This window comes from Cyanistes caeruleus, chromosome 3, assembly GCF_971803275.1.
Source record: "Cyanistes caeruleus chromosome 3, bCyaCae1.hap1.1, whole genome shotgun sequence".
In the NCBI taxonomy this organism is placed as follows: Eukaryota; Metazoa; Chordata; class Aves; order Passeriformes; family Paridae; genus Cyanistes; species Cyanistes caeruleus.
In genome coordinates, this window is record NC_141703.1 from 8,890,898 (window position 1) to 8,897,119 (window position 6,222).

General features: G+C 40.0%; 1 protein-coding gene across 1 annotated transcript in view; it reads right to left on the minus strand.

The window, feature by feature from the left end:
• The window catches only part of CYBB (cytochrome b-245 beta chain), a 32,108-nt gene extending 26,326 nt beyond the window's left edge, over positions 1-5,782 (minus strand). Inside the window, exon 1 of the mRNA XM_023923481.2 lies at positions 5,685-5,782. The gene's annotated coding sequence lies outside the window, so the exon portion shown is untranslated. The remainder of the gene's footprint in view (positions 1-5,684) is intronic.
• Between the last annotated feature and the right edge of the window lie 440 nt (positions 5,783-6,222).

Here is a 6,222-nt window from a genome sequence, read left to right on the forward strand (position 1 = left end):
AGCCACAACTGTTGCAAAATCTGAGGTTCTTTTAACAACCTGAACACACACCATGAAGCAGTATATTTCAGCTGCCTTCAGCCTAGAACTTATGAAATGCAGTAGCTGATCTCACTGCCTGAACTCAAAAGAAAGGGCAGAGGTGCTGGGCCCTTCCACAGCTGGTGAGTTTTGGTGCTCCCTGATGCTTGTGAGTTTTCTGTTAACTCCGAAAGTGACACGACAGGCACGGAAAACTTCACCTGTTGCTGCAAGTGACAAATTTGAGTAGAAATGGCACCAAAACCACCCACACATCACCTCTGATATAATTCTGATTGTTTCACCTTCTAAATGAATGAAATATTTTTTCTATTACAAAAACCTGAATGCTTTATACTTTATATTAATTTGGAAAATGCATTCAGTACAAGAAAAAACAATGTTGTCAGCTATGTATTAATAATGTAGGAGTGTAAAACTGAAGTATGGAAAAATTAAATGCTATCTCACTCTGTTTATAAAATTTGTTTCAAGCTACTTGACTACACAGAGCATTTTTCATCCTTCTTTGTGCTGAAAAGTTCAGTGAACACTGATCCTTTTGCAGCATAAATGTATTGCAAAAGTGTTCATGTCTCAGGGTTCTTCCTTTCCTCACAGTAGTTTAACCTCATTGCTTAGGATTTAATTTAGCTCCTCTCCTGCTCTGCACAATAATGGTCTGTGTACTGCTGCACAACTTTAATGCCAAGTGTTTGCAATAGGCCTAGGGGCTTCACACAAATCCTTAAAAGGGGCAATGAAACATTCTGCAAATAAAAACCCCAAAAGAGAGAATGATGTTCTCTGAGGAGAAGATAGCATGAGAGATCCAGCTCCTCCTTCTCAGGCAGCAGGGAGAAAGCCAGGTGGAGACCTTGATTAAGCTCTTTTTATTTTGTAGCCTGAAGTCTTTATTTTGAATGCTGTGCAATCACTGTTTACCAACCTTCCCTTGATTCTACACCAAAAAGGAAGAAGGAAACAAGGGACTTGTCAAGCTGTCTTTCCTGAAAAGACTCTTCACATGCAGCCTGAGGCTGTCACTCTGTGTGCTTGTCTTCACTCCAGGGAATGACACAGTCTGAAACTTCTGCTCTTTCTGTTTTGTTTACAAAATAAATGATTCCAAGCTGAGAGAGCAGAATAGGGGATAGACATGAGCCAGGAAAAAACATGTCAATGAGACCTCAGTAAGGACTGGCAGATCCCTCCAGGTCCCTGCTTTACACTATAACTCCCAATGCAATTCCCTGCCCCAGTTCTTCCTCACGCTGTCTTTTGCAGTCATCATGAGAGACCCATGTGCTGTATTAAAAAAAATACATGTCTGATCCAGATGCTGTTTGCCACACCAGTCTTGGCTTGAAGTCAAGCAGCACCACCACAAAACAGGCCAGAATAGCTGCACACTGCTGTGTTATAGGAAGGAAGAGACACAACCAGCAACATGTTCTAAGTGCGGACAGAATTTCATTTCATTAAGCAGTAATTAGTTTCCAGGAAGAGCTGGACTAAAGCTGAGACAGCATAACCTCCCCTGTATAAAGGCAGAGGTAAAATTAACCTGCCTTTGCATAAGACTGAGAGAGAGGGAGCCCAGGTGGCATCCCTTGGGCAGGGTACCAGCTTTATGATCTGCTGATGTGCTTCTGGAACACAATCATCATCTATTTGCGAGACCTTCCCAGGGCTGCAGATCCATTTCATTTACACGTGCTGCTGATAGCCCAGGGGAACTTTTCTCTGCCTGAATTGAGGGACTCCAGCAATGATTTCTTGCTCAAGAAAACATCTTGAAAAATGTGAGAAGAGGAACGGTGGTCTCTCCTGTGCCTGGCTCGGTGGTTGAGCAGCCCCACGGCTGCCCCGCATCGCTCACAGGGAAGGAGCTGGAATCCTGCTCAGTCCGCCCCTCTGCATGCCCCTGCCTTGTGTCTCCTTTCCTGCTGCATCCCTGCTCAAAACTCTTTCCTGCTTTTCCCTCTCAGCACTGGGCTGTCAAATCCCATTTCTAATCAGCAGCTCCTGATCACAGACTGGGAAAAGATTTCCAGGGATCATTAGCTCACTTCCGTTCTTCCTAACAGGATCTGCTGAAGCTGTATTACTCCTGACACACGTTTACATCCCCATCCACACCCAGAAATAAAGGAGGTGCCTCCCAGCCTGCTAGAGCTGTGCTGTGGTAGCTCATGCCCATGGTATCAGCATAACTCCACACCCACAGAATTATTCCAGCATCTCCCTTCACACCTAGGAACAGCCCCCAGGTGTGAACATCTCAGTGCCCAAACCCTGCAACACAGGGTAACATTACAGGTCTTTGTTGCAGTTTCTCTGGTGAAATACAAAAGAGTGTTGTGATCTTTCTTTTGCTGATTTTTCTCCCTCCCAACCCTCAGTGTGGAGGTGTGGGGGTCACCCAGCTCTGTCAGCAGATGACTGTCCACAACCCAACACCTGACAGACACAGCCTTGGTTTTATGTTCATTTTCAGTAATATCAGTAGAAAAAACACTGAGGAATTATGTCATGTAATGTCGATCTCCCACTAGTAAAACTTCCCTTTCCCTAGAGATTTTTTTTCTTTTCTTGCTTGGAGGGACAACTGCTCACTTGCTGTTGTGCCCTGGGAAGAACAGTGATGTATGGGTTATTAAGATAGCAGCTTAAACACATAAGCCCTTGACTGCTAAAGGACACTGCAGGGCAAGTGATGGATAGTTGCTGGCTAATGGATTCCTGCTTGGTGCCCTTGGGGGCTTCCACTGCATTTTGGGCCAATGGTAAATTATGGTGAAGAGTCAGCTGTCACTGGCATTTGAGTTGTCTGATGAGTTAATGCTACAGCACTCTGCAGCCTTCCCTGAATTTACCTTACCATCAATCCTCATGACACAATACCCACATCCTTGCTGAGGCCCATATTTCATGGCTAGGCAGAAGTAATTTTTCACTTATTACATTCCTTGCCTGTTCCCTCCTGATAACCTGTCTCCTGCAAAGCTTTCCTCTTCCCTTTCCCCTTCCTCTGAATCTGAGGAAGCTTGATCATTTTGGTGATCATTTCATGGTTCATTTCTGATCCACACAGCCAAATCACCATGAACAAGGCTTAGCACAGGCAGTGTCCCTGGTTTCTCCAATCAATTATCGTTTATCTTTCTGTAAAGGACAGGTTTTCTCAGCACATCACATTTTGTCAGCTGATGAAAAAAACAAGATCAAAGCAGGATCCATCCAGATACCACGTGGTTTAAAAACTACCTGACATATTGCATGGTCCATTGTTTTTCTTCCCATGCATAAGGGAAGTGGAATTGTGTAAGGAAACTGCACATAAGATGTCAGTGGTAACTTTTCTGTTCTGACCATTAGCATTGAAATTGCCTATTTGTGCTCAGATGCAGAATCAGCCTATTGTGTGTACTACAATACATATCATACATAAAATATACATATAATTACATATTTCTATATTTCTATGTATTACATATACACAGATACATATAATATACATATAATATATACATATATACATATACATATACATACACACACACACACACACACACACACACACATATATATATATATATATATATATATAAATATACATATAATTAAGACTGCTGGTATTAAAGTAGTCAAACAAAAAAGAGAGATAATGATTTTTTTTTTAACATGATGCTATGTCCTAGATCAGGATGACCTTTTTGCCTCACTGTACCTGGATTCCTTTCTGGGGTTTTCACTATGCCTCTTCAAGAGCTTCAGTGGAGAAATCTAGGCTTACCCTCAAAGCAATATGCTTGTTAGCTGCCACACACATTTCCATAGGTTTGCAGTGACATCTATTTTTTTTTTTTTCATAAAGTATTTCTCTTTCTCCTGCTTGATGTTTTTTCTTCTTGTTGCTTAAAAAAATAAGAAGAGCAGGGAAGACCACAACAAACACGATGAAAAAAGGTTTAAACACCTAATTATTGCACTTTTGTAGGACACTTTTCTTGTAGCTCCAAAGTTGAAGCTACTTCTTTTAGAAAATTCCATTTGCACTCTAATTTTTTTTAAAATCACACCTGGATACTTTTGAGATATGCACTGCCCAGCATTATTAAAATATTTTAAATGGCAATGAAGTATTGATATATTCCATGAGTTCAGCCCTTTTCATTGCCAGGTATCTTTGGCTCCAAAAGAGCACCCCTACTGAAAAATCTGGCTGAGCATTTGATGGTGCCTTTTTTCTTGATTTCTTGATTGATTTTAAAATGACCCCCATGAAGCAGCAGAGAGGGAGAAGTAGCCAGGACACACATTCTGAAGAATGTAGCTGGTGCTGTCAGGGCCAGTGATGGCAGAACTGAAGTCACAAGCACCTCTCTTCTGTCTGCTGTTGAGTCCAGCACACAACTTTCTCAATTTACAACAGCTGCAAATCCATGCATAAACACAACAAAATGCAATGCTGGCACCTCATCTGTAAGGTGCTGTGCTATTGTTTTTGACATTTACTTCCCACTCCAGAAGGCAGATGTGAATTAATCTTCACCTTGACTACCTCTGGCATCACTCTCCATCTAAATCTGCGCCCGATCATTTTCCAGAAAGTGTCTGTGGCTGATTAAAGCTCTGTACTGACAGGGCACATTAATCAGATGAAACAAGTAGCTGATGAGAGACATTTCAGTAGTTAAAACATGTAAGATTTATCTGCTGCCATTTTGTGTCTCCTGTCAAAATAGGGATTTCAGCAATTACGAACATGAAGGCACATACCCTATTTAAGACAGGCTGTTTTTAGTTCATTAAATCAGTCAGGTCTCACCTTCAGGGCCAAAAAGTTACAACTGTGATGTTATTCCAGAAGATCTCAGTAAGCAACATCCAACAAATTAGCATCCATCCTCTGCTTAGGTGTGTTTTCCCATTAATGCTAGTCTGTGATTAGAAGCCTGTACACACAAATGCATTCACATCTGAATTTCCTACCTGAAAGGCAAAATTTTCATACCTGAATATAGACATTCAAAATTTCCATAAAACTGTATTTCAGTGGCAAGAGGCTTTCTTTGTATGTATTTGTATGTAATTTCCTTGCATGTAATAGGAAAAAAAAAAAGAAAAAAAGGATAAAACTGTCCTTTTTTTCCAGGATATGAAGTTGTTCATTCAAGGCAGAGAATTGTAAGCTTTCATATTGTCATTTTGAAACACTTACCTTTCATTCTGAGTCCAACTTTGCGGTGACTCCAAGACTTAACAGTTTTATTATACATTTTTTTCTTGGTCAGTAGGAAATTACAAAAACTTTAATACACTTTACTTTTCAAGTCTTCTGTCTCTGGTAAAATCTGACTTACCATGTCTGCCATATTACTCCATGTTCATGTTTCTGTGATGATTCCTGAGTGAGCTGCACTCACCACAACTTCATTTTAAAATACAAGATTGTAAGTACGGTGATGTCTGGCCTGCAAACATCTGAGTTCAAACCTCTGTTTCCTTTGCTACATAAGGCCTTCAAATAGGTTAAAAGTTATCAAAAGTGGTTCATTGTTTTAGGTTAGATATTATCAGGTACTATGGGGAAAAAATAAAGTAACTGCTTATAAATGAAAACAAAAAAAAATATTAAAATTAAAATTACAATTTACCAGTCTCAAGGATTCACCAATTCTATGTTGTAGGGAGTGCAGATCTTGACAGTACTGTCAATCACCATCAGGACTTCCAAAATCTTTTCTCAATGCTCATGTAAGTGATGTACACACATTACAACTTGTTGCAATGTATCTATTTATTCCCATATTTAAAAAATGTGTCTATTTTATCTATTTAAATTTAGAAACACTTACATGTGTTGCAAAGCTTTTGTGCATTCCTATCCCTCCACAAGAATTCTCAGCACTGATTTTGCTGGATACTCCCAGGGTCAGTAAGTACGTATACAGTAAATCCAGACAAATGCAAAACAAGTGTGCAGAAAAGAAGTTAAAATATTCTTTATAAGGTAACAATTTCCTCCCAGTTCTCAGTGTAAATCAGTAAATATTCTCACACTGACAATGAATAACATATACTAATATTGTTCCATACAACACTGGTCTCTTAAACTGCCCTCCTCTTACCAAATGTTCTGCTAAACAGCAATGCAAGTGTGGGGGTAAATTATTAATTAATATAATTAATCAC